The sequence below is a fragment of the Staurois parvus genome, unplaced genomic scaffold (assembly GCF_062004578.1).
Source record: "Staurois parvus isolate SC_StPar_1 unplaced genomic scaffold, SC_StPar_1.0 ptg000003l, whole genome shotgun sequence".
In the NCBI taxonomy this organism is placed as follows: domain Eukaryota; kingdom Metazoa; phylum Chordata; class Amphibia; order Anura; family Ranidae; genus Staurois; species Staurois parvus.
In genome coordinates, this window is record NW_028317799.1 from 3,699,128 (window position 1) to 3,713,715 (window position 14,588).

Genomic DNA, 14,588 nt, shown 5'->3' on the forward strand with positions numbered 1-14,588 from the left:
GAACTCCCTACCCCAATCTATCAGACTATCGCCTACTCTACTTACATTTAGGCGATCACTGAAAACCTCTCTCTTCAGGGAAGCCTAACCCGCCCTCTGCTAATACTGGAATCCTCTACTCTTTCAACTACTCCATCCCCTGCAGTTATTACCTATTGTACCATTCACCCCTCCCTCCTAGATTGTAAGGTCCAAGGAGCAGGGCCCTCAAATCCCTCTTGTATTGAACTGTATTGTTACCGTATTGTCTCCCACTATAATGTAAAGCACCGAGCAAACCATTGGCGCTATATACAGTAAATCTTGTATAACAATAATAATAATAAAAAGTGCAGGGACTTCTTCTCTGCATGTCCCGGGGCACGGGAGTCCATTCAAATGCAAAACGCAGCCCGCACGGCTGCATATATGTGAACCAGGGGTAAAATAACACTTACAGGTCTTGTCCCTCCACAAGTAGGAGTGGGAGCAGCAGAAGACTGATGAGCTAATCTCTCTGTCATTCTCTGTCATCCTACCAAGACATTCCATGTTAGCACATGTGCACTGCACCATATCTGATTGCTTCCTTGAGCTGCTTCTTCCATTCCGAGATCTGCTGTACATGGACTATAAGAAGTAGCCCCCAGGCCAAATTCAGGTATTTACACTGTTTGCATTAAAAATACATTTAATGATGTATTATTGATTGCAAAGATGCATTAATTTGTGAGTTTGTTTGCCTGGAAATTAACTTAAAGATATATCAAGCACATTTCTTTTATAAGCATTTAATATTTAATGCATGACAGTGGACTCTCAGAGCATTAAGGGGGTTCTAAAGAGACCTCACTGTAAAAACTACCTACTTTGAGATCTTTTTGAGTTCTTGGATGGAGCCTTCTGTAAGGTATGATTCAGTGCTCTAGGTAAGTAAAAATCAGCTTGAGATATAGAACTTCATAAACAACAAGCCTCTTACAGCAAATGACAGGGAAATTTGGAAAAAGTGAGGTGAGGTGGAAAGATGATAATATTTGCATGCAATATTTAATTTATATATTTTTTTCCTAAGATATAGTGCACTGGGGTATCAAAACTAGCACACCATAATACAGTCCTAACATTTACATTATCCAGTAGTTCAGTAATGGCAACAACCCAAACCAATTCTTTTAAGGACCTTGTATAGGATTCATCTTACATAAGTCTGATATATTCAGTGTCAAACACTTAAATCCAATTATCATCACAAGATAGGAAAAGATGGAAAATATTGAAAATGATGTGATAATGTCATGTCTAATTCTACAAATGACTTTGGCAGCCCTATGTTGTTGTGTTGTGGAGTGCTAATACACAGGGAACAGCTTACATTACTCTGCATTAACCAACAAACAACTGTAGAGGTGAATTAAACACGATGCGGAAATAAAGACTTTGTTGGAGCTGATCACACATCCCAGTGTGTTATCTGTAAATAATTGTCTCTCTCTGGGTGGCATCGGTAAATGTAACACTAGACTTTAATTTAAGAAAAAAAACTGCAGTATAGTTTAGAATGATACAGATAATGTAGCAATACAAAAAGAGGGATAAAATATAGAACTATAACAAACATAAAAGAAAAAATGCACATATATATATATATATATATATATATATATATATATATATATTAATATAATATTTAATATTTAGACTAATAAATATACTGTAATAAAGTATATAATAAATAAAGTATAAACAATAACAATAATAATAAATAAAATACCTTAATATAGCACATATTATGTACTCTATTAACACAATAAATACTTACAATGGAACCCCTGCTGTGCTACGCATACAGTATATAAAATATTATTATTATTATTGTTATTATTATATATAAAATACAGAATGTACTATAATAAAATATGAAATAAAATAACTAAATCTAAAAATAATAATAATAAAATCCTTAATTAACATATACATATTATGCACTCTACTATTACAATAAATGCTACAAAGTAATGTGCAATGCTGTGTGGTAACTTATTGAAACCTAATCCTAAAGTGTGTGTGTGTATATATATGTATATATGTGTATATGTGTGTGTGTGTGTGTGTGTGTGTGTATATATGTATATATGTGTGTGTGTGTATGTGTGTATATATGTGTATATATGTGTATATATGTGTGTGTGTGTGTATATATGTATATATATGTATATATGTGTATATATGTGTGTGTGTGTGTGTGTGTGTGTGTATATATGTATATATGTGTATATGTGTGTGTGTGTGTGTGTGTGTATATATGTATATATGTATATATGTGTGTGTGTGTGTGTGTGTGTGTATATGTATATATATATATATATATATATATGTGTGTGTATATATATGTGTGTGTATATATATATGTATATTTATACTTTCTATACAAACAGAATATATATTTTAGTACATTTGTCTGCGAATTAATTATTTTTTTTCCCTTTGTACCTTATCTTGAAGTTCTTTTCTCTCTTGTTTTATTTTACAAATGTCACAGAGATTTACTGGCCTTTGTATTTCATGGAGAAATCTTAAGCGAATTGTACCGTATTCAAATGCGCTCCATAAATGTATTTCAATTATGTTTTATTCTCATTTTGTATTCTGTTCGCATTTCTATAAATCCTTCTTATGTACAGTAGCAAAGTGGTCATAAAAATGGTGCCGGTTATTGCATTTAAATTGCATGGCATTAAATGCTGCAATCATGGCAAGGTATTACAGTTGTTGTGAGGATCTTTCTAAACACATCAGTCAGGAAAATAAATGTAGGAATGTGGGGGAGATATGGCCACTGGCATTATCTCTGTGGGTTCATTAGGTTATTAAGGTTTAATAAGACAAAGATCACTTGTGGGGAGCGCGGGTGATGCTTTGATGACATGGGCAGTTATTCCCATTTACAGGCTCTAAGAATTGTTTCAAAATTTCTAATAGCAGGTTTGTTTATACTAGAAATATAATGTCAGACTCCAAATTCTTCCATAAACTAAACTGTCGATGGCTCTGCTTAAAGCTGAGTTGAAATCTATTTTTATATTAAATTGCTTTTCCTAAAAGATGTCCTGTAAGAAAAAAAAAGGTTTTACTTTCACCTCTCTAGAGGTCTGTGTATGTTACCTCCCCTTCGTTTTGGCACTGCAGCCTCAATTATTCTTCTGTTAACACTTTCATTAGCATTGGATGCCTGTGCCCCCCACCAAATGCCCTGGTTCTGTTCAGGAACATCTACATCACTACTGGGTTCAGTGTATATTGTTCTCTCTATTATTCCTGGGACTTCACTAGGCTGGGAAAATCGGGGCCCCTGTGACACTGACTTTTAACAAGGCTAGGAAACACTGGCATCGGGGCACCAGCCCTTCACTAGACTCGGAAAACCCTGGCCATGGGAGATTGACTTTTAACAAGACTAAGAAACCCTGGAACTGGAAAATTGGTCCTTCATTAGACTGGGAAAACCCTGGCCCAGGGACGCTGACTTTTACCAAGCCTGGAAAAACCTTGGCACTGGGACACTGGCCCATTCACTAGACTGGGAAAACCCTGACCATGGGAAACTGGCCCTTAAATAGACTAGAAAACCCTTGACTCTGGGACACTGGTCTTTCACTAGGCTAGGTAAACCCTGGAGCTGGGACACTGGCCTTTCACTAGGCTGGGAAAACCTGGCCCTGGGACACTGGCACTTCAATAGGCTGGGAAAATCATGGTCCTGGGACACTGTCCCTTCACTAGGTTGGGCAAACCCTGGTCCTGGGGCACTGGCCCTTCACTAGGCTGGGCAAAACCTGGCCCTGGGACATGGGCTCTTCATTAGGCTTTGAAAACCCTGTCCCTGGGACACTGGCCCTTGACTAGACTGGGAAAACCCTGGCCATGGGACACACAGCCTTCACTAGACTAGGAAAGCTTTGACCCTCAACACTGGTCCTTCACTAGGCTAGGAAAATCCTGGCCATGGGACATTTATCCTTCACTAGGCTCGTAAAACCCAGGTCATGGGACACTGGCCCTTCACTAGGCTAGGAAAACCTTGGCTCTGGGGACACTGGACCTACACTAGGCTAGGAGAACCCGGGCCCTGGCACACTGGTCCTTTACTAGGCCGGGAAAACCCTGCCTCTGGATTACAGGTCCTTCACGAGGCTGGAAAAACCCTGGCTAATAGCTACTGGGGTTCAAGTCCTGCACTATAAGCACCAAAGAGCACTGAGGGTGTAGAAAGAAAAAAAGATCCTGGATTAAATTTAGCCATCCCTTAAAGAATTGCCTCTCATGCAGTCTTTTATGTGGTTCAAGGCACAAAAAGGAAGACAAGAAAAAAAGATGCATACAGCATAGTAGTAGCCTCTTCATTATAGCTGAAAACTTGATATGAAACAATTAGCAGACAGCCATGAGGTGAAATGGGAGTAATTGTTCTGTGACTATGTTACATGTTCCACCATAGAAGACATTTCTAATCTTATATCTGTTTTTCTAGTTTCATAATCTCCTGCAGTGCTCGCGTTCCCTGCTGCACAAAAGCTGATGCTAATTGAAAATATATGATGCATAGCATATGGATAGGCGTGTATGCAATGCGGAGAAAGGTTATGCTGGATGCCAAGGAATATAAAAAGAAGAAGACAGTACAGCATTTGTCATTTTATTCCACATATTTATATAGCCTTGATCAATTATATAGCTTCATATAGTTTCCATTTTTACAACAGCCTTTCTTGATGGAGTTTACAGTCTATTGTCCCTGCAAGAGTTATTCAATAGACACTTCTGTACATACGTGGGTGTAACTGCAAGTCATGGGGACCCTAAGAAAACATTTGATAGCGTCACCTACTGGGTACAAACCCTAAGTGACTATGGATCTAAAGATAGATAGAGAGAGAGATAGCTTTTTGCTCAAAAGTTTGCATACCCTTGCAGAAATTGTGACAGTTTGGCATTAATATTGAAAATATGACTGATCATGTAAAGAAATTGTCTTTTATTTAAGAATAGTGATCATATGAAACCATTCCTTATCACAAAGTTCTTTGGCTCCTTTTTAAATCATAATGATAATGAAAATCACCCAAATGGCCTGGATCAAAATGTCACATCCCCTGGAATGTATGGCTTTGGTAAAGACACAAGGTGACTCACATGGGTTAAAATGGCAGTTAAAGGTCAATTTCCCACATCTGTGGCTTTTTAAATTGCAATTAGTGTCTGTGTATAAATAGTCAATGAGTTTGTTAGCTCTGCTGCGTAGCAAGGTAAAGGAAATTTATAAACATGGAAAAGGATATAAAAAGATATCCAAAGCCTTGACTATGCCAGTCAGTACTGTTCAATCTCTTATTAAGTGGGGGGAAATTCAGGGATCGCTTGGTATCATGAGGTTGCAAGAAGAAAGATTGCAGCCACAACTGCCATAAGAATTGTCCGGGATACAAAGAAAAACTCACAGGTAACCTCAAGAGCAACATGGGCTCCTCTTGAAAAAGACAGTGTGGTTTTTTCAAGGAGCATAATATGACGATACTTGCATAAACATGTGCTGCACGGTCGAGTTGCTAGAAAGAAGCCGTTACTGCGCCAATGCCACAAAAAAAGCCCAGTTACAGTATGTCTGACAACACTTTGATACACCTCACAGCTTCTGGCACACTGTAATCTGGAGTGACGAGACCAAAATAGAGCTGTATGCAGGGGCGGACTGACCATTTGGAAACTCGGGCACTGCCCGAGGGCCCGGGGTCAGTAGGGGGCCCCATGAGATGCCCCTGGTACCTTTTTCATAGGCTTTTATGAGTTTGGGCAAGGACACAGGGGCCCCATGATCCCCTATTGCCCGGGGGGCCCCATGAGTTGTCAGTTTTGGCCCTTGTGGTTCTCTTCTGTCAAGGTTAGATGTTTTGGGGTTCACCAATCTACAGGTCAAGTTGTGGTTGGAGTGTCCAGAGGTTACTCTTCAGAGAGGAGTAATTTAGGTGAGGTAATGTCTCACACTTCTACATCACTTTTTTCCAGACCGTTCATCCCTGTTTCTTCACAGCCTGCTGCTCTCTTCCCTAGCTTGCATCTATTGCCTGGCAAAGGGCATTGCTCTCTATGTGATGTCACATCTGCTCTGACTGGCCAGCAGCAGCATTTCCTCCATCAGCATCACCTCTTTGTTAGGCAGTGGTTGGCTCAAACTGCTCTGCTGGTTTCCACCCTGATAGGCTGTAACCTTAGCTAGCCTGTCTTTAAATTACTCCATCATCCACTACCTGTCCTGACCTCAAATCTCTGTCTCTAGCCTAACATGACCTCAGCCTGTCCTTCACAACTTTCTTTCTTTTTCATACTACCTGTCCAGGGGCAGACTGACCATTTGGAAACTCGGGCACTGCCCGAGGGCCCGGGGTCAGTAGGGGGCCCCATGAGATGCCTCTGGTACTTTTTTCATAGGCTTTTTTGAGTTTGGCCAAGGACACAGGGGCCCCATGCTCCCCTATTGCCAGGGGCCCCATGAGTTGTCAGTCCGCCCCTAGCTGTATGATCACAACCATGTTTGGAAAGGGGTCAACAAGACCTATAGCAACAAGAATACCATCAACACTGTAAATCCTGCTGGTGGTTCTCTGATGTTTTGGGGGGGGGGACGTGAGCTCTAAAGGCATGGGGAATCTTGAGAAAACTGATGGCAAGATGAATTCAGCATGTTATCAGAAAATACTGGCAGACAATTGGCATTCTTCTGAAAGAAAGCTGCACATGGGACACTCTTGGACTTTCCATCATGACAATGACGCTAAGCACAAGGCCAGGTTGACCCTCCAATGTTGTTTGTCAAGCAAACCCACCCCTGTGACTGCAGGGTTTATATGAGCTGTCAGATGCGTGGTGTGCTGGCAGTAAACACCCAGGATGCAGTAAACAACATATTTCAGAACTAGTAAACAGCACAACAGCCCAGCAGGGAAGGTCATCCGACCAGAATCTTACAACAATTGGAGCGGAGAGTCAGCAATGAGTAGGGCAGCACCTGTCATGAGCTGAAGACAGCACCTGTCAAAGAGGGCAGAATGCGTCTTGACAGGTCCAACCTGAAAGGAAGAGTTCTGATGATAAAGAAGTCCTGTCAGGAATCTAGGAATGACCAGAAAGGCGTGGACTGACACAGGGAAACGCAGGTTTCAGGTACAGTATAATACAGTTTATTATTAGCCACCCAGATATATATATATATATAAACGCACAGTGAGCAAACCAACCTTCCACTAATCTTAGGAGGTGCAGGAACACAGGCGTAGTCAGGGCTGGAGAGGTGGAACGGTCAGGCCGGCCGTAGGGTTCTGTAATGACCGTTTGGTGGTACCTCTAGTGGTCCCCAGGACAGGATTCCCCAGGGCGCGGAGTCTAAGTCCCAGTCTGCTATTCACCAGGGCCCCTGATGGTGGGGATGGACTTGGAGCAGACAGGAACCAGGTCGCGGCCCCTGAGTACACCTGCTAGTGGTAGAGGGATCTGCCAGAGGTATGTGCAGATACGGCTGGATCCGTGCAGGATGGATGGATGGCAGAGTAGTTAGCGTGGTCAGACGGGCCAAGTCAGCAACGTGCGGGCAGCAAGGTATCAAAGGAGCAGGCAGAGAATGGTCAAGGTCACAAGCCAGGTTCAGTAACTCACGGGCAGCGCGGTACAGGGGATCAGGCAGAAGTATGGTCAGGCAAGCCAGGGGTTCAGCAGGAGACGGTCAGCAGAGGTCAGAATCAAGCCGGGTCAGCAACAAAGCAGGAACACAATATACCAGGTACAGAGGCTCATGGGAAAACATACACCAAGGCCCAGAGCACAGGCCTGGTCATGCCTTATATACACCTTTCTGCAATCAGCCCCAGGTTTGGCTGATTGTGAGCTTCTGGCTGCTAAGAGCACCCGCTGGTCAGCTCTGGTACTGCAGCCCACACGGCAGGTGAGTCCCACCACCCGTGCTGAGAGCACCCGCTGGTCAGCTCTGGTACTGCAGCCCACACGGCAGGCGAGTCCCACCACCAGTGCTGAGTCCATTCCTGACAAGCCCTAAGCTTTCCCTACTCCTGTGGAACCTTTCCCTGAAGCTAGTGTTGTCCCTGACAGATGGGTATGCTGTCCCTACTCTAGTCTGTCACATACCTGGTAGGAGACTGAATTGATGAGGGTAGCCTCTCTTGTATCTTCAGCCCAGGTCTCATTGAAGGTGGAACAGATGGTGCCAAGAGAGAGAAGGAACAGGAGTGTCGGCAGGTGTTGATAGCAGAAAATGCAGCTGGTGGTGCAGGACATCAGGTCAGAAGCAGATGTGAAGCACGCTAGACCAGCTGAGATTAAAGGACACTCCATGTGTACACCAGGTTCTGGATGCATGGCTTGTCGAAGTTCTCAGCAGGAAAGGAAGAGTTCTGATGATAAAGAAGCCCTAAGCTTTCCCTACTCCTGTGGAACCTTTCCCTGTCGCTAGTGCTGTCCTTGACAGACGGGTATGCTGTCCCTACTCTAGTCTGTCACATACCTGGTAGGAGACTGAATTTATGAGGTTAGCCTCTCTTGTATCTTCAGCCCAGGTCCCACTGAAGGTGGAACAGATGGTGCCAAGAGAGAGAGGGAACACGAGTGCTGGCAGGTGTTGATAGCAGAAAATGCAGCTGGTGGTGCAGGCTTGAGAAGTCAGGTCAGAAGCAGATGTGAAGCACACTGGACCAGCTGAGGTTAAAGGGACAGTCCGTGTGTACACTAGGTTCTGGACACATGGCTTGTCGAAGGCAGGAACACACTGTGATGACTGGAGCAGTTATGAAGAACAGCCTAAGCAGACACTCAGAACTTGTATTAAACCAAGTTGGAAGCAGGAGCGAGGTCACAGGGGTAGCTGACGTCAGTAGCAGGCAGGCAACGAGGTACCAAAGTGTAGGCAAAAGCATGGTCAGGAGTGAGGCAAAGGTCAGGAACAGATGGGCAAAGGTACAAACAGAGTCCAGGATCAGGTCAGTAACAAGCCGAGTCATCAACTGAAATCATACACAGAATACACTCAGGACACAGGTGAGTTGAAGACCAGTCAGCACTGACAGTGAGCAAGAGCTTCCTTTAAATAGCCTATCTGGTGCCAGAAACTGTAGGCATGTTCCCGCGAGCTTGCACACGTGTACACACAGGAATGTGTGAATGCTCATTTCTATGAGTGATGCACCTATGCACGTTTCTATTAGTGATGTTGTGCACATGCACATATCTATGTGCCAGTTGCAGTATAGGAATTCCCTCACATAGCCACTTTGCGCCAAAACCCAGGGGCAGGGACTTAAAAAAACTCTCTGTGACCTAAGATGGAGGCCAGGGTCACCTGGATCCAGCGTAGCCAGCCAGAAAGCTGCCCCATGGGACCAAGGGAATCGTAGAGAATCTCAGTTTCTCTTGACTTCCTCTCTCAGCTGCATTGTTGTACCGGATGAGCGCCACCTGCAGTGGAGAATGTAGACTTCACCTGCCTGCAAGCTTCCATGTTTCAACAGCCACCTTTTAACCCACAATACGAAACACCAATTCCAATTGTCAATAATTAGATATGCTTTCATAGCATAAATAAAAATGAGGGCGGTAATTATTGGTCGAAAATACAAAGTGCAAACACTTACTGAGCCTTGTTTACAGAGGGCTAATCATAAGGAAACTTTATTTGAAGGGAGGAAGAAGAATTGTTAGAGGTTATTGCTCTAAACATCTCAAGGTTGAACCTGGGAAGAAATGGAAGAACACACGACTACGTGAATCAAATGTATTGCATTATAAAGCTAAGTAAAAACACAATGGGTTGAATGGCTCCTATTGCGCCACAGAAAGGAGAAAGTTATCAAGGTCACTGACTAATTCAACTAACATTCATTTATTGCCTGAATGGAACGCGTGTGTTTCATAAGCCCTTCCGTAAGTCTACTGAACAGGATGTTCTGTTCAATTATTTTTTTTTCCTTTCCTTTAGACTAACACGAGGTTGGGGCAACTGAGTGCTTATCAATGAGTACGAACACAACACCACTGTTCAAATTGTATGTCTTTAAAGTTAACCTTTACAAGTCTACATGAATACATTCCTGACATATCACAATAAATGGCAACAATATAAATAAAGAGCTCTATCCTTTATTATTAAAAAACTGTCCTTGAGCTCCAGGTAAGTGACTTTGCCTAAGCTGAGATGGAGCTCTTGGATGTGTGCTTTCTTATTGAAGACCCAAAGGTCTTGCACTCCAAGGGTACTCTCGAAAATGAAAAAGCCCAAACCCAGAGCTGAAATGTAATAAAGGTACATATAGAAACCTATCTAGGGCTGCATTTAAACAACATTTAACCCTAACCTCACCTAAATAATGGTGCCGTTTTGTGAAGGTCTGACTTTTCTGATGGAACATGAGTTCCAGTGCATGCATCTAAAGCATCCTTGAAAGGTATGACAGGTTTTTGGTGCCACTCTAAGATGGACAAAATAAAATAGCCTCGCTGATACACTGGAATTGGGAGAAGTCTTAACACTGTCAAAAAGTGTGGATTCGCCAGAAGATATGAACGCTGCTCAAACCAACCCACATGAAGTAACATAGAGTATCTGTGTCGGCCTCAGCCCTCTATCCAGCCATGCCCACTGATGCATTTCACCCCGCCCATCAGGGCCTGCTAACAGAGGTGGAAGAATACACAGAGCCTTAGTTCATATATGTACCATCGGCCGTGAGAGAGTCTGAAAACTGATGTGAAGTTAAGTGTGGTGAAAGAAAAATACAAATAAGAGAACTGTAAAAAATAAATATTAAAAAATGTATGTAAAGAAATGTGAGGTGCATGCACACTCAAATCATGGGAATGAGGGAAAAAAGGAGAAAAAAGGAGGGGAAAAAAAGAAAATAAAAAAAATGGAAAATGAAAAAAGGGAGGGGAAGGAGGAAAATCGAAATAATAATAAAGTGAATGCTAAAAAAGAAAAGAAAAGAAAAAAAAAAGAAAAGAGAGGAAAAGAAAAGAAAAAAAAGGAAAAGAAAAAAAAGATGAGTGAATGATAATGAGTAAATAGATGAATAAGTAAATAAAATAAAGTAAGATAGAGTGAAATACAATAAAATAAAACAAAATAAAATACAAATACAATTGATAAAAAAGATTAAATTAAAAATATATTAATAAATGAAAAATGATGAAGACAGGAAAAAAAAACGAAAAATGAGAAGATAAATAACAGACAAAAAATATAAAACTGAATAAAAATAAAAGTAAATGAAAGTAAATGAGAATAAAAATTAAAATGAAGGAGGGGTTGGGAGAGGGGGAACAGAGAAAAAAAAAGAAGAAAAAAGGAAAAGAAAAAAAATAATGAATAAATAGAAGGAGTGTGTGTGTGAAAATAAGAAGTGAGGTAAAATTAGGTAAAAGAAGGTGCATCTACAATTATATGAATGGGGTGAAAATGAAGTGAAAAAAAGAAAAATGTGCAGAATAAAAAATGTTTAGGTATGAAAAAATTACCATAAAAACAGAAACAAAACAGAGAGAAAAACTCAGCTGTCCTATTCAGGGACACCATTAAGGGCCATGAAAATATACTGTATCTCTTTAAAAATACGAATCTACATTTGTGGACTGCGTTTACAAATATATGTAAAAGTATATGTTACAATGACTTTTTTACATGTTAAAAAAAATATGAATAATTAATTAAAAAAATATATTTTTAAAAAGGAAGGAGGAAGGGACTGAACTACCGGCTCACTTTGCCACAGCAAACTGAGCCGGAAGTGGGAGCGGGTACGTCCCCCCCAAAAGGTGCCAAATATGGCAGGGGGGGGGGGAGGAAGCAAATAAGCGGAGCTTTCACTTTTGAGTAGAACTCTGCTTTAAGCTTTGACAAAAAAACACCTGGAAGACGATTGGTTTCAATGCAGAGCTGCACCTGATTTTGCACTCTCCATTAGTAAATCAACCCCAAAGCCTCCCCCAGTACAAGGGGATACATTATGCTGTATTGTACTATATGAGAAGGGGTCCCTATAAAACAGTACAGCATAATGTAACCGAAATATTAGGAAAAGGGAAACAAAAAAAGGAAAAGATTCTTACAATTTCTACATTTTAAAGCTTGGTGCTGACCCTCCTACCCTGATGCCCTAGGCACTGGCCCACAAGGGTAATTAGGGTGAACACAGCCCGTCAGTTACTTTTGCTTTTATATTGCTGTATAAGAATTTGTTCAGCCTGAATGCAGCTACACTTCAAACCTTTTAAAACTCTGTGCTATATCACTGCTTCAGGCCATAACAATGAACAATTAATCACGGATGGAACATGTGTTGTGGAACGCAGGGCACACTTACCCACTCGATTTGGTACAACAGGCTCTGGCTGCATTTCCAGCAGACTGTATCAGCAGATTTCATGGCAAATTTCAGTCTTAGCATCTGATCCACTGGTATGCCAAAGACATAATGCGTGTCGGGGCTGGCATCTCTGCCACTTGTCACCGTTAAACAAAATCTGCCTTAGAAAATGTATGCAAAAATGCCATGCTTGCTACTAAATGGGACCATGGAAACAATTATCATATATTACATTATCAAATATTTTCAAAAAAGTATTGAGGCTGCTCATCATGGTTTTGCTCAGAAGATTTTCACGGAAAAGCAGTTTCCAAATCTGTACGTTATAAGCTGTTGTTGCTAAGCTGTGTAACCCAATTGGTTTGTGGGTAGGTGCAGCATGGTGCATTGGCAGCTAAGACACAGAGCCCCATTGCAGAAAACTCAAATCTTGTATTGCAGAGAATGCCAACTACAAATGACCCCAGCGGGAGAAAGCCGCTTAGGGTAACACTCCCAGTTCAGTTCTTGGCAGAGAGGCAATGGATAAAGATGCACCGCCCGTGTCAGTCTTCAGAGGGTGGAATGTGGTTTGGTTCCAAAGGGGAGGCTGCAACACCGGATTTCGAGTCTCTAGCCTGTCCTTATTCTGCAGGACTTATTTCCCTGCCCCTGCCTCTTTCTCTGCTCTAGCCACTTTTTCAAAATGAGCATGAAAATCCAGTGGCAGAGACTTATAAAGGCTCTGCTGACCCAAGATAGTGGCCAGGGGTTACTTGGATGCAGCATAGCCAGCCAGAATGCTGCCTTCAGGGCACAGTAAACGATAGAGAAACCATTTTCATCTCCAGGTAGCAGTACTGCTCCGGTTGATCGCCGCCTGTAGTCTAGACTGCCTACTGCTTTGTAAAACTCTCATGGACTCCAGTGGAGAGTTATCCACACCTGAGGTCCAAGGTTCAACCACCAGTCATTGCAATCAAAAGGAACTTGCATGAAGCGTAGCCAGCCAGAATGCTGCCTTCAGGGCACAGTAAACGATAGAGAAACCATTTTCATCTCCAGGTAGCAGTACTGCTCCGGTTGATCACCGCCTGTAGTTTAGACTGCCTACTGCTTTGTAAAACTCTCATGGACTTTATTGGAGAGTTATCCACACCTGAGGTCCAACCACCAGTCATTGTAATCACAAGGAACTTGTATGCAGCGTAGCCAGCCAGAATGCTGCCTTCAGGGTGCAGGAAAAGATAGAGAATCCATGTTCCTCTCCAGGTAGCAGTACTGCTCCGGTTGATCGCCACCTGTAGTCTAGACTGCCTGCTGGTTTGTAAAACTCTCAAGGACTCCAGTGGAGAGTTATCTACACCTGAGGTCCAAGGTTCCACCACCAGTCATTGCAATCACAAGGAACTCTCCAGTTCCATGATGAGATGTTTGATTTATTTTACATTATTATGATTGCTGCAGAAACTGTTGAACACTCTTTACTCTCAGACAGAGTGATGAACTGGGGTCCTTCAAATATATAAGATACTGGTTATTCAGCACATCAGAATATGAACATAACTGAAATATTCAGCAGCAGACCAGAAGGACGAGGAGCATGGTGAAGATTAGAGAAGACAAGTTAGGACTCCATTACAGTTAAAGTGTTACTAAACCCAGGACCCTGCATTCACTATATCTGGTCTCCCCGGACCCTGCATTCACTATATCTGGTCTCCCCGGACCCTGCATTCACTATATCTGGTCTCCGCGGACCCTGCATTCACTATATCTGGTCTCCCCGGACCCTGCATTTACTATATCTGGTCACCCCGGACCCTGCATTCACTATATCCTGTCTCCCCGGACACTGCACTCACTATATCTGGTCTCCCCGGACCCTGCATTCACTATATCCGGTCTCCCCGGACCCTTCGCTCACTATATCTGGTCTCCTCGGACCCTGTATTCACTATATCCGGTCTCCCCGGACCCTGCATTCACTATATCCGGTCTCCCAGGACCCTGCATTCACTATATCTGGTCTCCCCGGACCCTGCATTCACTATATCCGGTCTCCCAGGACCCTGCATTCACTATATCTGGTCTCCCTGGACCCTGCATTCACTATATCTGGTCTCCCCGGACCCTGCATTCACTATATCTGGTCTCTCCGGACCCTGCATTCACTATATCTGGTCTCCCCGGACCCTGCATTTACTATAT